The sequence below is a fragment of the Cherax quadricarinatus genome, chromosome 32, assembly GCF_038502225.1.
Source record: "Cherax quadricarinatus isolate ZL_2023a chromosome 32, ASM3850222v1, whole genome shotgun sequence".
In the NCBI taxonomy this organism is placed as follows: Eukaryota; Metazoa; Arthropoda; class Malacostraca; order Decapoda; family Parastacidae; genus Cherax; species Cherax quadricarinatus.
Window position 1 is genome coordinate 30,156,864 of NC_091323.1, and position 22,855 is coordinate 30,179,718.

The 22,855-nt window shown below is 41.4% G+C and overlaps 1 protein-coding gene across 2 annotated transcripts in view; it reads right to left on the reverse strand.

The window, feature by feature from the left end:
• The window catches only part of LOC128690262 (uncharacterized), a 176,536-nt gene that overhangs the window by 146,785 nt on the left and 6,896 nt on the right, over window positions 1–22,855 (reverse strand). The window contains exon 2 of one of the 2 annotated variants that reach the window (XM_070090579.1): window positions 8,615–8,729. The exons of the other annotated variant lie outside the window; for it this stretch is intronic. The gene's annotated coding sequence lies outside the window, so the exon portion shown is untranslated. The remainder of the gene's footprint in view (window positions 1–8,614; window positions 8,730–22,855) is intronic. 2 annotated transcript variants of the gene reach the window in all.

The window sequence follows — 22,855 nt, forward strand, 5'->3', positions numbered from 1 at the left end:
ATACGTTAGGCCCATATTGGAGTATGCGGCACCAGTTTGGAACCCACACCTAGCCAAGCACGTAAAGAAACTAGAGAAAGTGCAAAGGTTTGTAACAAGACTAGTCCCAGAGCTAAGAGGTATGTCCTACGAGGAGAGGTTAAGGGAAATCAACCTGACGACACTGGAGGACAGGAGAGATAGGGGGGACATGATAACGACATACAAAATACTGAGAGGAATTGACAAGGTGGACAAAGACAGGATGTTCCAGAGATTGGTCACAGTAACAAGGGGACACAGTTGGAAGCTGAAGACACAGATGAATCACAGGGATGTTAGGAAGTATTTCTTCAGCCACAGAGTAGTCAGTAAGTGGAATAGTTTGGGAAGCGATGTAGTGGAGGCAGGATCCATACATAGCTTTAAGCAGAGGTATGATAAAGCTCACGGCTCAGGGAGAGTGACCTAGTAGCGATCAGTGAAGAGGCGGGGCCAGGAGCTCGGACTCGACCCCCGCAACCTCAACTAGGTGAGTACAACTAGGTGAGTACAAGACTATTAACAAACACACACACATAATTATCATATAATTAATATAATTACTGTCATCATAAAATTACTTTACAAGTAATTAGCAGACGATATAATCACTTGAAATTGCATTATATATTACTGTGAATCGGTAAACCCGTGAGGGTAATTCGGTGCATGGAGAGATGGAAGCTTGATCCTCCGTCCTCAAAATTATTATTATTATTATTATTATTATTAGTAGTAGTAGTAGTAGTAGTAGTAGTAGTAGTAGTAGTAGTAGTAATATTAGTAGTAGTAGTAGTAGTAATAGTAGTATTTGGAAAAAACACTAAACCCGTACACTAAACCCGTATGAGTCGTTCTCCATTTCTACAAGAATAGCAACAACTGAACAATTACTTGTATCAGCCAACTGTTGCTGTTGTTCGATGGGGAGGGAGGGAGGGAGGGAGGGAGGGAGGGAAGGAAGGAGGGAGGGAGGGAGGGAAGGAGGGAAGGAGGGAGGGAGGGAGGGAGGGAGGGAAGGAAGGAGGGAGGGAGGGAGGGAAGGAAGGTGGGAGGAAAAGAGGGACTTGACTTTTGACCTCCACCCCCACCCCCCTTGGCGTGTGTCAGTGACCTCCACTGACCCTGAGAGAGAGAGAAATGTGACTCCAAAAGAGTTCACCTAGTAGTAAATAGGTGTTAGCCAGAAGACACCAGGTGTACATACCTAGGGAGGGGGTGAGGTGTAGGGGTTGGGAACGAGAATATTGACCACAGGAGCAAGCGTCCTGTCTATCCTCTACTAATTCATGTAAGGAGGATCAAGTCCGCAACCTGCATAGGTAAGAAAGGCTGTAGGTATACAGGAAGAAGTGGGTTGAGAAAGATTGTAGGTAGACAGGAAGAAGTGGGTTGAGAAAGATTGTAGGTAGACAGGAAGAAGTGGGTTGAGAAAGATTGTAGGTAGACAGGAAGAAGTGGGTTGAGAAAGATTGTAGGTAGACAGGAAGAAGTGGGTTGAGAAAGATTGTAGGTAGACAGGAAGAAGTCGGTTGAGAAAGATTGTAGGTATACAGGAAAAGAGGGCTGAGAAAGGTTGTGGGGAGACAGGAAGAGAGGGTTAAGAAAGATTGTGGGTAGACAGGAAGAGAGGGTTAAAAAACTGTGGGTATACAGGAAGAGAGGGTTAAAAAACTGTGGGTAGACCGGAAGAGAGGGTTAAGAAAGACTGTGGGTAGACAGGAAGAGAGGGTTAAGAAAGACTGTGGGTAGACAGGAAGAGAGGGTTAAGAAAGACTGTGGGTAGACAGGAAGAGAGGGTTAAAAAAAACTGTGGGTAGACAGGAAGAGAGGGTTAAGAAAGACTGTGGGTAGACAGGAAGAGAGGGTTAAGAAAGACTGGGTAGACAGGAAGAGAGGGTTACGAAAGACTGTGGGTAGACAGTAAGAGAGGGTTAAGAAAGACTGTGGGTAGACAGGAAGAAAGGGTTAAGAAAGACTGTGGGTAGACAGGAAGAAAGGGTTAAAAAAGATTGTGGGTAGACAGGAAGAGAGGTAAAAAACAAAGGGTAGACAGGAAGAGAGGTAGGGAAGGTTGTGGGTAGACAGAAAGGGAGAGAGGCAAGGAAGGTTGCGAATAGACAGGAAGAGAGAGAGTAAGTTTATTTAGATACAGTTACACAAATTATCATACATAAGTAACATATGTGTAAATTACCCAGGATAACCCAACAAAAAGTCAAGACAAATTGACTTATTACTATTGGGGTCCTTGTAATATCATATTTAAACCTTAGGAAGAGAGATAAAGAAAAAGCTGTGGGTAGACAGGAAGAGAGAGGTCAGGAACGTGGCCTGACCACTTTTGGATGAGTGGTAAGGAACTGGTTTCCTCACCCTATGGGTGATATATATATATATATATATATATATATATATATATATATATATATATATATATATATATATATATATATATATATATATATATATATATATATATATATATATATATATATATATATATATATATATATATATATATATATATATATATATATATATATATATATATATATATATATATATATATATATATATATATATATATATATATATATATATATATATATGTCGTGCCGAAAATGTAAAACATGTCGATTAGCATGAACTCATTCAAAATTAAGTCCTTTCTAAAAAAAAATTCTCTTATACGTTTAAAGATATATATTTTCATTAATTTTAATGAAAAAATTTATAATTTTGCACCAAAAGAATCTTAGAAAACTTACCTAACCTTATTATAACAAGCTCAATTTATTTTAGCCTAACCCAGCTAAATATATTTTAGATAAGTTTACAATAATTTTATACTAAACAAAAACAATGAAATATATTTTTTTTGTTAGGTTCAGAATGATTTTTGCGAAATTATTGCAAACACAAATTTTCGCTTGCCTTATGTGCCAGGAAGGAAAAAAACTGGCAGGAAATGGCAGAAATCGTACACCAAATCCAGTCACTTCTGGAGTGGAACCACAGTCGACGGCCTCCACTCCAAACCAAGAGATACAGATATTAGTGCCGGAAAAAAAGTCCCCCCCCCCAGTACCCCCAGTACCAACAATACCACCAGTCCGATAACATTCTTCTATGCAAATATACAGGGTCTAAAGCCAGCAACGAACAACAAAATACCTTTCATCCGTGGACTCCTTGCAGAGGCAAATGCAATGTTCGCGGCTTTCAGAGAGACCCACATAAAGGATCACTTGGACAACGAAATATGGATCCCAGGTTACAACCTATATAGATGCGACAGAGTAAACAAGCAAAAGGGAAGGGGGTTGGCCTGTATATCGCAGAGTCACTTATTTGCACAGAACTACTAAATGCCTCATATGATGTAGAGGAAGTTTTAGCAGTAAACACTGAGAACCAAAACCTAGTCATTGTGGTAGTCTACAAGCCTCCGGGTGCAACGTCCCAACAATTCCACGAACAGCTGTTGAAAATTGACCATGTCTGGAAAATCTTCCAGCTCCTGCCCCCAACATTTTGCTCCTGGGGGATTTCAACTTGAGGCACCTAAAATGAAGGAATATAGCAAATAATGCTGTTGAAGTGATAACACCAGGACGCACCTCAGACGAGAACTCACACACACACGAGCTTCTAAATCTCTGCACAAAATTCAACTTAAATCAGCAAGTAATACAGCCTACTAGACTGGAGAATACACTGGACCTCATCTTCACTAACAATGATGATCTGATACGAAATGTCACCATATCAAAAACAATATACTCAGATCACAGCATAATCGACGTTCAGACATGTATGCGCGGAGCCCCAGACGGACAAAATGAGATCAATCACGAGGGAGCCATCGCCAAATTCAACTTCAATAACAAAACCATAAAGTGGGACCAAGTAAACCAAGGTAGTAGGTTGGTAGACAGCAACCACCCAGGGAGGTACTACCGTCCTGCCAAGTGAGTGTAAAACGAAAGCCTGTAATTGTTTTACATGATGGTAGGATTGCTGGTGTCTTTTCTCTGTCTCATAAATATGCAAGATTACAGGTACGTCTTGCTACTTCTACTTACACTTAGGTCACACTACACATACATATACATGTTAATTTATACACACTCATCTGAGTTTTCTTTGATTTTATCTTAATAGTTCTTGGTCTTATTACTTTTCCTTTTATATCCATGGGGAAGTGGAATAAAAATCTTTCCTCCGTAAGCCATGCGTGTTGTAAAAGTCAACTAAAATGCCGGGAACAATGGGCTAGTAACCCCTTTTCCTGTAAAGATTACTAAAAAGAATAAGAAGAAGAAAATTGTCAAAGTGGGAAGTCTGAATGTGCGTGGATGTTGTGCAAATGATAAGAAAGAGATGATTGTGGATGTTATGAATGAGAAGAAACTGGATGTCCTGGCTTTAAGTGAAACAAAGCTGAAGGAGGTGGGAGAGTTTCAATGGAGAGGAATAAATGGGATTAGGTCAGGGGTTTCAAATAGAGTTAGAGCTAAAGAAGGAGCAGCAATAATGTTGAAGGATAAGCTATGGCAGGAAAAGAGGGACTACAAATGTATAAATTCAAGGATTATGTGGAGTAAAATAAAGATTGGATGTGAAAAGTGGGTTATAGTAAGCGTGTATGCACCTGGAGAAGAGAGAAGTGTAGAGGAGAGAGAGAGATTCTGGGAAATGTTGAGTGAATGCGTGGGGAGTTTTGAATCAAGTGTGAGAGTAATGGTGGTTGGGGATTTCAATGCTAAAGTGGGTAAAAATGTTATGGAGGGAGTAGTAGGTAAATTTGGGGTGCAAGGGGTAAATGTAAATGGGGAGCCTTTAATTGAGCTATGTGTAGAAAGAAATTTGGTAATAAGTAACACATATTTTATGAAAAAGAGGATTAATAAATATACAAGGTATGATGTAGCACGTAATGAAAGTAGTTTGTTAGATTATGTATTGGTGGATAAAAGGTTGATGGGTAGGCTCCAGGATGTACATGTTTATAGAGGGACAACTGATATATCGGATCATTATTTAGTTGTAGCTACAGTTAGAGTAAGAGGTAGATGGGAAAAGAGGAAGGTGGCAACAACAAGTAAGAGGGAGGTGAAAGTGTATAAACTAAGGGAGGAGGAAGTTCGGGCGAGATATAAGCGACTATTGGCAGAAAGGTGGGCAAGTGCAAAGATGAGTAGGGGGGGGGGGTTGAAGAGGGTTGGAATAGTTTTAAAAATGCAGTATTAGAATGTGGGGCAGAAGTTTGTGGTTATAGGAGGGTGGGGGCAGGAGGAAAGAGGAGTGATTGGTAGAATGATGAAGTAAAGGGTGTGATAAAAGAGAAAAAGGTAGCTTACGAGAGGTTTTTACAAAGCAGAAGTGTTATAAGAAGAGCAGAGTATATGGAGAGTAAAAGAAAGGTGAAGAGAGTGGTGAGAGAGTGCAAAAGGAGAGCAGATGAAAGAGTGGGAGAGGCACTGTCAAGAAATTTTAATGAAAATAAGAAAAAAATTTGGAGTGAGTTAAACAAGTTAAGAAAGCCTAGGGAAAGTATGGATTTGTCAGTTAAAAACAGAGTAGGGGAGTTAGTAGATGGGGAGAGGGAGGTATTAGGTAGATGGCGAGAATATTTTGAGGAACTTTTAAATGTTAAGGAAGAAAGGGAGGCGGTAATTTCATGCACTGGCCAGGGAGGTATACCATCTTTTAGGAGTGAAGAAGAGCAGAATGTAAGTGTGGTGGAGGTACGTGAGGCATTACGTAGAATGAAAGGGGGTAAAGCAGCTGGAACTGATGGGATCATGACAGAAATGTTAAAAGCAGGGGGGGATATAGTGTTGGAGTGGTTGGTACTTTTGTTTAATAAATGTATGAAAGAGGGGAAGGTACCTAGGGATTGGCGGAGAGCATGTATAGTCCCTTTATATAAAGGGAAAGGGGACAAAAGAGATTGTAAAAATTATAGAGGAATAAGCTTACTGAGTATACCAGGAAAAGTATACGGTAGGGTTATAATTGAAAGAATTAGAGGTAAGACAGAATGTAGAATTGCGGACGAGCAAGGAGGCTTCAGAGTGGGTAGGGGATGTGTAGATCAAGTGTTTACATTGAAGCATATATGTGAACAGTATTTAGATAAAGGTAGGGAAGTTTTTATTGCATTTATGGATTTAGAAAAGGCATATGATAGAGTGGATAGAGGAGCAATGTGGCAGATGTTGCAAGTATATGGAATAGGTGGTAAGTTACTAAATGCTGTAAAGAGCTTTTATGAGGATAGTGAGGCTCAGGTTAGGGTGTGTAGAAGAGAGGGAGAATACTTCCCGGTAAAAGTAGGTCTTAGACAGGGATGTGTAATGTCACCCATTTATAGATGGGGTTGTAAAAGAAGTAAATGCTAGGGTGTTCGGGAGAGGGGTGGGATTAAATTATGGGGAATCAAATTCAAAATGGGAATTGACACAGTTACTTTTTGCTGATGATACTGTGCTTATGGGAGATTCTAAAGAAAAATTGCAAAGGTTAGTGGATGAGTTTGAGAATGTGTGTAAAGGTAGAAAGTTGAAAGTGAACATAGAAAAGAGTAAGGTGATGAGGGTATCAAATGATTTAGATAAAGAAAAATTGGATATCAAATTGGGGAGGAGGAGTATGGAAGAAGTAAATGTTTTCAGATACTTAGGAGTTGACGTGTCGGCGGATGGATTTATGAAGGATGAGGTTAATCATAGAATTGATGAGGGAAAAAAGGTGAGTGGTGCGTTGAGGTATATGTGGAGTCAAAAAACGTTATCTATGGAGGCAAAGAAGGGAATGTATGAAAGTATAGTAGTACCAACACTCTTATATGGATGTGAAGCTTGGGTGGTAAATGCAGCAGCGAGGAGACGGTTGGAGGCAGTGGAGATGTCCTGTCTAAGGGCAATGTGTGGTGTAAATATTATGCAGAAAATTCGGAGTGTGGAAATTAGGAGAAGGTGTGGAGTTAATAAAAGCATTAGTCAGAGGGCAGAAGAGGGGTTGTTGAGGTGGTTTGGTCATTTAGAGAGAATGGATCAAAGTAGAATGACATGGAAAGCATATAAATCTATAGGGGAAGGAAAGAGGGGTAGGGGTCGTCCTCGAAAGGGTTGGAAAGAGGGGGTAAAGGAGGTTTTGTGGGTGAGGGGCTTGGACTTCCAGCAAGCGTGCATGAGCGTGTTAGATAGGAGTGAATGGAGACGAATGATACTTGGGACCTGACGATCTGTTGGAGTGTGAGCAGGGTAATATTTAGTGAAGGGATTCAGGGAAACCGGTTATTTTCATATAGTCGGACTTGAGTCCTGGAAATGGGAAGTACAATGCCTGCACTTTAAAGGAGGGGTTTGGGATATTGGCAGTTTGGAGGGATATGTTGTGTATCTCTATACGTATATGCTTCTAAACTGTTGTATTCTGAGCACCTCTGCAAAAGCAGTGATAATGTGTGAGTGTGGTGAAAGTGTTGAATGATGATGAAAGTATTTCCTTTTTGGGGATTTTCTTTGTTTTTTTTTGGGTCACCCTGCCTCGGTGGGAGACGACCGACTTGTTGAAAATATATATATATATATATATATATATATATATATATATATATATATATATATATATATATATATATATATCTATATATATAAGCCCTTTCTGAAATTTTCTCTTATACGTTTAAAGATATATTTTTTCATTAATGTTGATGTAAAAATTTTTAATTTTGCACCAAAAGAATCTTAGAAAACTTACCTAACCTTATTATGACAAGAACAATTTATTTTAGCCTAACCCAACCAAATATATTTTAGATTTGTTTACAACAATTTAATATTAAACAAACACGGTGAAATATATTTTTTTTCGTTAGGTTCAGAATGATTTTGGCGAAATTATTGCATACACAAATTTTTGCTTGTCCTATATGGCAAGATGAACGTTGCTATTTAAGCCAAGATTGCAAGTTCTGCTTATTCGGCACGACATATATATATATATATATATATATATATATATATATATATATATATATATATATATATATATATATATATATATGTCGTGCCGAATAAGCAGAACTTGCAATCTTGGCTTAAATAGCAACGTTCATCTTGCCATATAGGACAAGCAAAAATTTGTGTATGCAATAATTTCGCCAAAATCATTCTGAACCTAACGAAAAAAAATATATTTCACCGTGTTTGTTTAATATTAAATTGTTGTAAACAAATCTAAAATATATATATATATATATATATATATATATATATATATATATATATATATATATATATATATATATATATATATATATATATACGTATATATATATACTATATGGAATGAATAACTTGGGAGAAAAAAAGGTTATGTTCTACCCCACCTCCGAAAAAGGCTTACAACTTTTCTTGTAAATAATTACACCATTCACCTAAAATAATAAACTAAGTATTGTACAATGATTTTTAAAGGGCAAGTGAATGTTTGGAGTACATTAAAGAATATTATTATAGCATAATACAAGATGATTTAACCTAACATAAGCTAAGTCAAACTATGTGAATATGCTTGCCTTAATTTCTGATTGTTGTTCCTTAAGTAGTTTGATCTCGGTGAAGAAGTGTGGCTCTACTGGGCATCAGATGAGGTGGATGGAGTGGGCAAAATAGAGGTCTGGCGTTCCTGACCTGAAAATAATAATAATAATAATCTTTATTTCTACATGTACAATGTATGCAGGCTTAGGTGACATCAATGACATACTACCATAAAGAAAGCTCCTTGTTATGCAGAGCATTTCGGGGAAATTCCGTCAATTTTGTCCCCAGGATGCGACTTACACTAGTCGACTAACACCCAGACACCTATTTCACTGCTAGGTGAACATGGACAGCAGGTGTCTTAAGGTAACACGTCCTAATGTTTCCACCCGTACTAGATATCGAGCCCCGGACCTCAGTGTATGGAGAAGGAGCAGAGACACAGGTGAGATTCCAGTCACTGAAAACAACAAATACAGCCCCACTTCACAGAAGGGGCAGCAAAGCAATAGCTAAGAACTATAGACCCACATCATAAAAATCTTCGAAAGAGTTCTAAGTAACAGGATTACAAACCACCTGGACTCCCAAAAATTGCACAACCCAGGGCAACATGGTTTCAGAGCAGGTCGCTCCTGCCTCTGTAACTATTGAACCACTATTAAGATATGGTCTTAGATGCATTGGAAAACAAACAGAATGCAGATGTAGTATACACAGACTTTGCAAAAGCCTTTGACAAGTGCGATCATGGTGTAACAGCACACAAAATGCGTGCTAAAGGGATAACTGGCAAAGTGGGCAGATGGATCTTCAACTTTCTAACCAATCGAACACAAAGAGTAGTGGTAAACAGTGTTAAATCAGATGCTGCCATAGTGAAGAGCTCTGTCCCACAAGGCACAGTACTCGCACTTATCCTGTTCCTTATTCTCATATCAGACATAGACAGAGATGTAAACCATAGCATCGTATCATTCTTTGCAGACGATACTAGGATCTGCATGAGAGTGTCATCCATTGAGGACACGGCAAAGCTCCAAGAAGATATAAACCAAATTTTCCAATGGGCAACAGAGAACAATATGATGTTCAACGAAGACAAATTCCAACTACTCCGTTATGGAAAACTAGAGGAAATAATAGCTAGGACTGAGTATACTACAAACACAAATCACACAGTAGAGCGGAAAACTAATGTGAAGGACCTGGGAGTGGTAATGTCCGAAACTCTCACCTTCAAGGACCACAACAATGCCACTATCACATCTGCGAGAAAACTGATAGGATGGATAATGAGAACATTCAAGACAAGAGATACCAAGCCAATGATGATCCTTTTTAAGTCACTTGTTCTCTTTAGGCTGGAATACTACTGTTCATTAACATTCCCATTCAAAGAAGGTGAAATTGCAGATCTAGAGAATGTACAGAGAACCTTTACTGCACCTTTAAGTTCCATCAAACACCTTAACTACTGGGAATGCCTGGAAGCACTTGACTTGTACTCAATGGAGCGCAGGCGAAAGATATATATCATAATCTACACCTGGAATATTCTGGAGGGACTGGTCCCTAACCTGCACACAGAAATCACTCCCTACGAAAGCAAAAGACTTGGCAGGCGATGTAACATAACCCCAGTGAAAAGTAGGGGTGCCACTGGTACACTAAGAGAAAACACAATAAGTGTCCGGGGCCCAAGACTGTTCAACAGCCTCCCACCAGCCATAAGGGGAATTACCAATAGACCCCTGGTTGTCTTCAAGAGGGAGCTGGACAGATACCTAAAGTCTGTGCCAGATCAGCCGGGCTGTGGTTCGTACGCTGGACTACGTGCGGCTAGCAGTAACAGCCTCGTTGATCAGGCCCTGATCCACCAGGAGACCTGGTCATGGACCGGGCCGCGGGGGCGTTGATCCCCGGAATGCCCTCCAGGTAGTGTGTGAGCTGAGTGCGCTAGCTATCAAACTACAGGACACTGGCTTGGGTTTGCTTACTGAACTGGATGGCTGGGGTTCAGTGGTTGAAGTGGATGGCCTGTGTTTGTGGGACGAGGCTGACGCTGAGCTGTTACTGGAGCCCTGATGTATTCTGTCATGTGTCTCTGCTATGTTTTACCCAGCAATACTTTATTCAGCTGACGGTAGGGCATCATTATTCGGTTCAACATCTGTTTTAGAGCAGCACTTCTACATGTTTCTGATACATGGGATCAACTTTCTCATCCTTCTATACGTACTAAGAATCTGTCCTGTCTTGGGTGCAGGGAATGATTCTCTCATTTTTTTCCTCCAACAATCGTTAACGAAATGTACTGGGTATTATGGCAATAAAAAGAAGTGTATGTACATTTATTCGTCTTCGAGGAAAACAGTGCTAGAGATCCTATATATATGATCTTAAGAGAATCTTAAGGTGACACCTCCCTCTATTCTTGCGTCATGGTGTAACATCAAGTATAATAGGTCATTGTTTGTGAGCCAACATTCCATCCAGCACAATCGGGACTTTAGTTACTAAGAGAAACACCACAAAGAAACTAGAGCTGGCATCTCTACCCTCCCACATGGAGGTACAACAGCCTCCACGTAGGAGAGACTTAGATGCTTGAGAAAACACAACAGCGAACACTAGTGCACATAATAAGGAATCAGACATGCATCAAGGATCAGGAGACGCTTGAATGTGAGGTTCTTACAGTGCAGATAAAACATGTCTTCAGAAATAAAATGATGTCCGAACCAATCAACAAATATTTTTTCTGTCATCCAAATAAAACGCAAAGTAGTTTTTTTTGTTTTGTTTTGTTTTAAGACACGAGGATTCTTTGAACAATAAAAAAGCATGGGTCTGCACTTAGTCACTCGATGCATTAGCGAACAGCAGAGGACAGAAGAGGACCAAGGCATGGGAGGAGAACTGTCCCGCCTGTGCGGCGCTGAAGGATGGCCATGTCGAAGTGCGAGATGCAAGCGGGTAGAGCGAAAAACGGAAACAGATAAAAAAATGAATCGCGAACAAACGAAAACGCAGGAACTGGAGGAGCGATTTTTTTTTTACTGTGTGTGTGTGTGTGTGTATGTGATTAGGGTCACAAGTGACATGGTCCTTAGGCAAATAGGTAAATTAAAACCTAACAAATCCCCAGGCCCTGATGAACTGTACACCAGGGTTCTAAAGGAATGTAAAGAGGAGCTTAGCAAACCTTTGGCTAATCTTTTCAACATATCACTACAGACTGGCATGGTGCCAGATAAGTGAAAAATGGCAAATGTGATACCTATTTTCAAAGCAGGTGACAGGTCCTTAGCTTCGAACTATAGACCAATAGGCCTAACCTCCATAGTGGGAAAATTTATGGAATCGATAATTGCCGAGGCAGTTCGCAGCCACCTTGAAAAGCATAAATTAATCAACGATTCTCAGCATGGTTTTACAAAGGGGCGTTCTTGCCTTACGAATTTATTAACTTTTTTCACTAATGTATTTGAGGAGGTAGATCATGGTAATGAATATGATATTGTGTATATGGACTTCAGTAAGGCTTTTGACAGGGTCCCACATCAGAGACTATTGAGGAAAATTAAGGCACATGGAATAGGAGAAATTTTTTCCTAGATAGAGGCATGGTGGACAAATAGGCAGCAGAGAGTTTGCATAAATGGGGAGAAATCAGAGTGGGAAAGCGTCACGAGCGGTGTTCCACAAGGGTCAGTGTTGGGCCTCTTGTTGTTCACAATCTACATAAACGACATTGATAGGGCATAAACAGCGACATAAGCAGGTTTGTCGATGACACCAAAATAGGCCGTCGAATTCATTCTGACGAGGACATTGGAGCACTCCAGGAAGATTCGAATAGACTGATGCAGTGGTCGGAGAAGTGGCAGATGCAGTTTAATATAGACAAATGCAAAGTTCTAAATGTTGGACAGGAAAATAGCCATGCCACATATAAACTAAATAATGTAGATCTTAATATTACGGATTGTGAAAAAGATTTAGGAGTTCTGGTTAGCAGTAATCTGAAACCAACACAGCAGTGCATAAGTGTTCGTAATAAAGCTAACAGAATCCTTGGCTTCATATCAGGAAGCATAAATAATAGGAGTCCTCAGGTTGTTCTTCAACTCTATATATCCTTGGTTAGGCCTCATTTAGATTATGCTGCACAGTTTTGGTCACCGTATTACAGAATGGATATAAATGCTCTGGAAAACATACAAAGAAGGATGACAAAGTTGATCCCATGTATCAGAAATCTTCCCTATGAGGATAGACTGAGGGCCCTGAATCTGCACTCTCTAGAAAGGCGTAGAATTAGGGGGGATATGATTGAGGTGTATAAGTGGAAGACAGGAATAAATAAAGGGGATGTAAATAATGTGCTGAAAATATATAGCCTAGACAGGACTCGTAGCAATGGTTTTAAGTTGGAAAAATTCAGATTCAGGAAGGATATAGGAAAGCACTGGTTTGGTAATAAAGTTGTGGATGAGTGGAACAAACTCCTGAGTACCGCTATAGAGGCTAAAATGTTGTGTAGTTTTAAAAATAGGTTAGATAAATGCACGAGTGGGTGTGGGTGGGTGTGAGTTCGACCTGATTAGCTTGTGCTACTAGGTCAGTTGCTGTGTTCCTTCCTTAAGAGATTGTGACCTGACCTGACTAGGTTGGGTGCATTGGCTTAAGCCGGTAAGAGACTTGAATCTTCCTCGCATGGGCCAGTAGGCCTGCTGCAGTGTTCCTTCTTTCTTATGTTCTTATGTGTGTGTGTGTGTGTGTGTGTGTGTGTGTGTGTGTGTGTGTGTGTGTGTGTGTGTGTGTGTGTGTGTGTGTGTGTGTGTGTGTGTGTGTGTGTGTGTGTGTGTGTGTGTGTGTGTGTGTACTCACCTAATTGTACTCACCTAATTGTGGTTGCAGGGGTCGAGACTCAGCTCCTGGCCCCGCCAGGAGTGTGTGTGTGTATGTGTGTATGTGTGTGTGTGTGTGTGTGTGTGTGTGTGTGTGTGTGTGTGTGTGTGTGTGTGTGTGTGTGTGTGTGTGTGTGTGTGTGTGTGTGTGTGTGTGTGTGTGAGTGTGTGTGAATATGTGTGTATTAAAACCTGAAAATTATGTGTCTATCTTTTGTGATTAATTGTATATGTTTATTGTTTCAGATCGGAGTGGACACGGAATTTGAAACATCAAACTCAAGCATCGTTCTGTCATTGAATTTTTAACACTAGAGAAAATCGCGGTCTCAGACACTCATGCTCACATGACCAACGTGTACTAGGACCACCATTCATGTTTATAGTCTAGTCACGAGGTGGACTGCAGAATTCCGTCACAGCAGGAAATTTGTGGAAGACGACCCCAGGTCTGGCAGACCTTCAATGTCGATAAATAAGGAAAGCACTGAGGCCGTGGAACAAGTTGTAATGGAGGATCGAACAGTGATGGTGCGTCAGATAATGGACATTCTAAAGATTAACTATAGATCACATGAATCCATTCTACGTGAACATTTGGCTATGAGCAAAGTCTATGGCATAGACTCTATGCTATTTGGGTGCCGAAAACGTCGACTTTCGAAATGAAGGGTTATCGGATGCGATGTACGGAGAAGAATCTTCAACTGACGAATCTGGACTTAGAAAAAATTAAGCAGCGGTTTGTAATCAGGGATGAAACATGGATTTATCGCTTTGAACCTGAGTCCAAGCAACAGTCGAAGGATACAACAAATAACCCGCACATAAAAGAGAGAAGCTTACGACGACGTTTCGGTCCGACTTGGACCATTGACAAAGTCACACTAACAGAGGTGGAGCAGGACGGCTATATATAGGCAGGAAGAGGTGGAGGTAGTAGTAGTAGTAGTAGTAGTAGTAGTAGTAGTAGTAGTAGTAGTAGTAGTAGTAGTAGTAGTAGTAGTAGTAGTAGTAGTAGTAGTAGTACAAGAATAGTATATAATACCGACAAGATGAAATTAAGACACATGCACAACACCCGGGCATCACCATCGTAGACGTTTCGCCATCCAGCCAGCCACTGGATGGCGAAACGTCCACAACAGAGACAACCAGACGCCGCACATGTGTCTTAATTTCATCAGTAGGAGAAGAAGAGGTAGTAGTGGTGGTAGTGGTAGAAGTGGGAAATAAGGATGATGAGCCAGTCAAAAACAAAGGAAGGGGAGCACTGCAAGAGAGCTAGATGCCCACAGAGGGAGAGCAAGCGCACAGAGGTGCGTGAAAGGGGAAGTGGTGAAATAAAATAAATGAAGAAGGAACAGAAACACGAGACAGGAGAGAGAAAGACAACCCAGAGGAGAAAAGGAAAGAGGAAAGGGGAAGAGGAAGAAGAAAAAGAAAGAAAAAAAGAAGAAAAAAAAATCTTTACATGGAATACTTCGAGACTGTTCTTCTTCCTACCCTCGATGTGCAACCTTCACTCTGGCTCCGCTATGTGGATGACATCTTTGCTCTGTGGCCTCATGACTCCAGTCTCTTCCAACCTTTTCTTGAAGCTCTTAATAATCTTGCCCCTTCCATTAAGTTTAAAGCTGAATGGGAATCTAATTCCTTGCTTCCTTTCCTTGATGTCCATGTCCACCGCTCGGATACAGGTTTTTCCTTTTCCGTTTACCGTAAACCTATGCACAGTGGCATGTACATTCACTACTTTTCCTATCATGCTTCCCCTGTCAAGAAAAGTGTTCTTATCTCCCTCTTTCTCCGTGCCCTCCGCATCTGTGATCCTCAGTTCCTTCCAGCAGAAATTTCCACTCTTCATAATTCGTTCTCCCGTCTTGGCTACCCTTCCCATTTCATAGACTCTGCCCTCTCACGTGCTAAACGCAATTTCTTCTCTCCCAAACTCTCTACTCATGGAAACTCTTCTATCCTCTGCCTTCCCTACATTTCCGGTCTTTCTAATCTCAACAATTCTCTCCGTCCCTTAGACATCAAGCTTACCTTCCGCCAGACTAACACTCTTCGCACTAATCTCGTTCATACCTCTCCTCCCTCTACAGATGTTCCTGGTGTCTACTCTATTTCTTGCTCCTCCTGTCCTCTTCAATACTTCGGAGAAACTGGTCGATCTCTTTCTGACAGACTTAGGGAGCACAAAAATAGTGTTAGGCTTGCCGACACTAACAATGCTCTTTTCTGTCACGTCAGAGATCATAGCCATCCTATTGACTGGTCTTCTGCTAAACTGTCTTCCCTACTTCCAACTCGAACAGTCGCCGTTTAGTTGAATCCTCTCTTATACACAACTTTCCTTGTATGAACCTTAGCCCTGGCTTCGTCTCTGTAGATGCCTTCCTCTCCCACTACATTGTAAAATGCTCCAAACTTCAGAACACCCGTGACTTAACCTGAATCCTCATTTTTTTTTTCTTTTTCTTCTTCCTCTTCCCCTTTCCTCTTTCCTTTTCTCCTCTGGGTTGTCTTTCTCTCTCCTGTCTCGTGTTTCTGTTCCTTCTTCATTTATTTTATTTCACCATTTCCCCTTTCACGCACCTCTGTGCGCTTGCTCTCCCTCTGTGGGCATCTAGCTCTCTTGCAGTGCTCCCCTTCCTTTGTTTTTGACTGGCTCATCATCCTTATTTCCCACTTCTACCTCTTCTTCTCCTACTGATGAAATTAAGACACATGTGCGGCATCTGGTTGTCTCTGTTGTGGACGTTTCGCCATCCAGTGGCTGGCTGGATGGCGAAACGTCTACGATGGTGATGCCCGGGTGTTGTGCATGTGTCTTAATTTCATCTTGTCGGTATTATATACTATTCTTGTACTACTACTACTACTACTACCTCCACCTCTTCCTGCCTATATATAGCCGTCCTGCTCCACCTCTGTTAGTGTGACTTTGTCAATGGTCCAAGTCGGACCGAAACGTCGTCGTAAGCTTCTCTCTTTTATGTGCGGGTTATTTGTGTATCGTTCCAGTCACGGTATTGTGCCTTTTTGTTATTTAACAGTCGAAGGAGTGGAAACACAGTAATTCTCCGATAAGAAAGAAATTCAAAATGCAACCCAGTACGGGGAAGATCATGTGCACAATTTTTGACGATGCAGAGGGAGTAATCCAAATGGACTATATGGCTCACAAGGTCCAAATTACGGGTGAATATTGCTCTCATTTGCTTAGGCGCTTGTGTGAGCCAGTTCGTGAATAACAGCAATGAAAGGTGTCTGCAATCCACGTGTTGCTTCACCACAATACTCACCTCAGGTTGCAAAGGTGGCTCTGCCAGAGTGTGGGCTCCAGATGTCGCAAACACCTTGTTCCCCAGACCTGTGGATTCCAGATGTTGCAAACACCCTGTTCCCTAGACCTGTGGATTCCAGATGTTGCAAACACCCTGTTCCCTAGACCTGTGGATTCCAGGAGATGTCGCAAACATCCTGTTCCCCAGACCTGTGGATTCCAGAAGGTGTCGCAAACACCCTGTTCCAAAGACCTGCCCCAAGTGATTTCCACTTGTTTCACAAACTGAAAGATCACCGTGGGGTGCGTTATTCCAATTAAGATGTGTGTGTAAGCACATGAAAGCGCTCAGGTTTTATTTCCTATTTTCACTTTGGTATTTTTCATGTTTGCTATCACGCATTTTATTGTGATTTATTATATATATATATATATATATATATATATATATATATATATATATATATATATATATATATATATATATATATATATATATACATATATATATATATATATATATATATATATATATATATATATATATATATATATATATATATATATATATATATATATATATATATATATATATATATATATATATATACATATATATATATATATATATATATATATATATATATATATATATATATATATATATATATATATATATATATATATATATATATATATATATACATATATATATTCCTTTGCAGGTTTCCGCATGTGGTTCTCAGTAGCCAAGCTTGATGCACGAACCAAGCTTAATGCACGAACCAAGCTTGATGCACGAGTCAAGCTTGACGCACGAACCAAGCTTGATGCACGAGTCAAGCTTGATGCACGAGTCAAGCTTGACGCACGAGCCAAGCTTGATGCACGAGCCAAGCTTGATGCACGAGTCAAGCTTGACGCACGAGCCAAGCTTGATGCACGAGCCAAGCTTGATGCACGAACCAAGCTTGATGCACGAGCCAAGCTTGACGCACGAGCCAAGCTTGATGCACGAGCCAAGCTTGATGCACGAGTCAAGCTTGACGCACGAGCCAAGCTTGACGCACGAGTCAAGCTTGACGCACGAGCTAAGCTTGATGCACGAGTCAAGCTTGATGCACGAGTCAAGCTTGATGCATGAGCCAAGCTTGATGCACGAGTCAAGCTTGATGCACGAGCCAAGCTTGATGCACGAGCCAAGCTTGACGCACGAGCCAAGCTTGATGCACGAGCCAAGCTTGATGCACGAGCCAAGCTTGATGCACGAGCCAAGCTTGACGCACGAGCCAAGCTTGACGCACGTGTCAAGCTTGACGCACGAGCCAAGCTTGATGCACGAGCCAAGCTTGACGCACGAGCCAAGCTTGATGCACGAGTCAAGCTTGACGCACGAGCCAAGCTTGATGCACGAGCCAAGCTTGATGCACGAGCCAAGCTTGACGCACGAGCCAATCTTGATGCACGAGTCAAGCTTGACGCACAAGCCAAGCTTGATGCACGAGCCAAGCTTGACGCAGGAACTAAGCTTGATGGATGAGCCAAGCTTGATGAAGGAACCAAACTTGATGCACGAGCCAAAATTGACGCAGGAACTAAGCTTGATGCAAGACCCAAGCTTTACACAGGAACCAAGCTTGATGCACGAGCCAAGTTTGACGCAGGAACTAAGCTTGAGGTAAGAGCCAAGCTTGATGCAAGAAACAAGCTTGATGCTCAAGCCAAGTTTGACGCAGAAACCAAGCTGTACGCCGGAACCAAACTGGATGCAGGAGTAAAACTGGTTATAACGTCCCCGCGCCCACTTAACATCACTACGCCCATGTAACACCACGACCACAATAACACCACTACGTCCACAATAACCACCACTCCCACAATAACATTAACACTCCCACAATAACACCAACACTCTCACAATGACCACCACTCGCACTATAACACTAACACTCATACAATAACACCAACACTCCCACAATAACCACCACTCCCACAATAACACTAACACTCCCACAGTAATGCCAACACTCCCACAATAACACCAACACTCCCACGATAACATCACCATGTCCATACGTCCACAATAAAACCACGCTCACAGTAACACTACCAGGTCAACAATGACACCACGCCCACAATAACGCCACGCGCCCACAATAACGCCACACCCACAATAACACCACTCCCATTGGGCATACTCAACAGGGTTGAGGTGCAAGCGCTGATCACATGACTGAAGATATAATTAGTACAGTTACTGTGAGGGAGGCAACACTGTGCTATGTAGTCACAACCCTCCCCCCCTCCACACACACACACACACACACACACACACACACACACACACACACACACACACACACACACACACACACACACACACACACACACACACGTACGCACACACACAGTAGCGACCAGTGAGGAGGCGGGGCCAGGAGCTGTGAATCGACCCCTACAACCACAACTAGGTGAGTACACACACACACACACACACACGTAGGAGATCTAGAAACGCAAGAATGTGGGATGCTAGAAGACTGCAAAATTTAATCCACAACCACATAATGAAAAACAAGAAAACTACTGTGAAGGAACAAGTGATAATGCTGAGGAAGAAGGAGGGGACGCAGACGAAGAATGACATGGAGGAATATAAGGTGCTTATCAAAATATTCAAAGAAGTCTTTACAGAAGAAAGTGAAGAACTAGAGGATGTAACAACAGTCAGAAGAAACCAACAAGTACTGGACAATATCAACACAAGTGATGAGACTATTACATGAACTGGATGTAACACATGTAATGAAACCAAACAACTTATGTTCATGGGTGCTCAGAGAAAGAGCAAAACAACTATGTCAATAACAAACATGTTCAAACAATCCTATCAGGCGGGTGCCAGATAACTGGAAAAAGGCAAATGTAATCCCCATTTATATATATATATATATATATATATATATATATATATATATATATATATATATATATATATATATATACATAAGGGAACGACTAGAAGCCCTGAAATGCAGGCCATTGTTCTCTTAACATGCATACTGTCAAAAGTTCTGGAAAAGATAGTATGTAAAAGGATATTAGGATCCCTGGAGAGGAAAAAAAGACTCCTTATAGAAAACCAACAAAGATTTAGAGGTGGAAAATCCTGTGTTACGAAGTTACTGGAATTTAATGATAGTCGGAAAGATAAAACATGAGCGACAGTTGAGTGGACTGTATTTTCCTGGACTGTAGAAAAACATTGGACATAGTACCTTAACAGATATTAGTCTAGAAATTAGAACAACTAGGGTTAAAAGACAGAGTGCTCCAGTGCATCAAGGAGTACCTAACTGACATAAGACAGAGAGTAACAGTACGAGATGTTGCATCTGATATGGGAGAGTGTAACTATCAGGGTTCCGCAAGGATGAGTGTTAGGACCACTATTATTGCTAATATATGTGAATGATCTGTCAGAGGGGATTAAATCCTATTTGTTACTGTTTCCTGACACCTTTATTGTTTTCTCCTCTTAATGAAAGACATAGATAAAAACAAGTCACAGAATAACATCATTCTTTGCGGACGATACTAAAATAAGCATGAAAGTTGTCTTGATAGAAGACGCAAACAAATTACAAGCAGATATCAACAAATTCTTCTAATGAGCAATGAAAAATGGTACGATGTTTAATTGTAATAAATTCTAACTGCCTAGAAATGGAAGGAAAGAGCTCACAACGAGCACAGAATACAAAACACAGGAGCACCACTTCACAGAATGAGAAGAACACGTGAAAGATCTGGAAATAATAGACCCCTCAAGGAAGGTTCCTTGATGTTGGTGAGGGGCTCTTGATTTAGGGAATTGGATCTGTGCTCCAGTTCCCCGAATTAAGCCTGAATGCCTTCCACATCCTCCCCCCCCCGGGCGGGGTATAATGCTCCGGGTTTAGCGCTTCCCCCTTGAAAGGCCAGGAAAATGCCAGGGTCGATAATGAGCACTTTCATAATAAAAGAAATAATTCTTAAGATGTTACTATTCAAATCATATGTACTCTGACGTTTAGAATAATGTTCTATGTTCATCGCCTTTAAAATAAGAGATATCAAAGCTGTGTTGGGGTAGTTTGCTGTCCTCACAGAGTCGATAAAGCCTTTAAACTACTAGGAACACCTCAGATTACTTGGAATGTCCTCTCCTGGAGCGGAGAAGAGATACCTCATAATATACACCTGGAAAATATTGAGGGGCCAGGTTTCATAACTACATTACCATAAAAAGAACGTATTGAAGTGACAGAAACGGTATGAAGTGTTCAAGAAACCCAATGAAAAGTAGGACTACCATGGATACAATAAGAGAACACTGTGTCAACATCCGTGGTCCAAGATTACTGACCTTGCTACCAGCAGATATCAGAAATATTGCTGAGACAAATGTCGAGGTTTTCAGGAGGAAAGTGGATAACTACCTATGCCACGTGTCAGATCAACCAGGCTGTGATGGCTGTGTGTCAGCGGGCCGCTAACAGAAACAGTCTGGTTGAAAAGGTAACCAGCAGGGAACTTGGCTTCATGTATATCCAGGAATACTTGTATATGAATATCCTTATTCTGAACAAATCTATACGATTGTGTAGGTAAGATGAAGAGGTTGAAGAAGCGACGGGGAGGGATTGAGAGACGTAAGGGGAAAGGGGGTTGAGAAAGGGAAGGGGTGTTGGGTATACTCACTACTGTTGCAAGGGGAGGGGTTAGGGAGGTTATTCTCACCCCCTCACCACTCTTGAGCAAACAATGGCTCCTCCCTCCCCCCTCCCCCACCTCTTTCCTCTCTTTCTCCCTCTCTTATCCTACTCAATATCCCGGATACAACCATAGTTACTGCCGCCGCCGCCCCCACCACCACTATCACCACCACCACTACTACTACTATCACCCTCACCACTATTATCACTACTACTACTATCACCCTCACCACCATTATCACCACTACTACAACCATCACCCCATCATCACCCTAACCACCACCACCAACACTACCACCACGATCGCCAACACCCTCAGCATTGAAGAATTAAGACACTTATGAAACATATGGGAATCTTTATTGAAGAAACGTTTCGCCACACAGTGGCTTCATCAGTCTTATACTAAGCAGGAAGGTATAAGGAGAGGAGGAGTTTGAAGTAATCAGTCCCTCAGCCTGGAGTCGATGTGTCCAGTCCACCAGTCTTGTAGAAAGTACAGCACAAGGCCGTAGCAGTGGCTTATACATGTATGTATACTGCAGTCAGGTGAGACGAAACAGGAGGAGGCGGGGTCATAGTGGAACCATCCACGAGTCTAAGTAGGTCTCCGTCCAAAGATTGGACAAGTTTTGAAGAATTCTTTGTATTAAGATCCCATGATAATGCAGTGTCTGACAGATGTGATGAATGGGTCATAGTGGATGGTTCCACTATGACCCCGCCTCCTCCTGCTTCGTCTCACCAGACTACAGTATATAAGCCACTGCTACGGCCCTGTGCTGTACTTTCTACAAGACTGATGGACTGAACACATCGACTCCAGTCTGAGTGACTGATTACCTCCAACTCCTCTCCTTATACCTTCCTGCTTTGTATAAGACTGATGAAGCCACTGTGTGGCGCAACGTTTCTTCAGTAAGAATTCCCACATGTTGCATAAGTGTCTTAATTCTTCAACTTGTCGGTTTTCAAAACCATTCATCACCCTCCGCATTACTACCACCAACAACACAACTACCAGTCACTACTATTAAGATCTGAGAATCGACCCCTGCTACTACAAATAGTGTAGTACAAATAGACGAGTACCCTCTGGTCAGTAGGACCACCTTAGCAGTAAGACCACTTCAGCAATGAGAGCACCTCAGCAGTAGGACCCTCTCCCCCAAATACCACTTGTCATTCTGGGAGCACATCTCCCACACTCTCATTAATATGAAGTACGTTTGTTTCAGCGTTCTTCCTGCTGCTGCTGCTGCTGCTGTTACTGCTATTGCTACTGCTGCTGCTGAGACCACGGTCCAC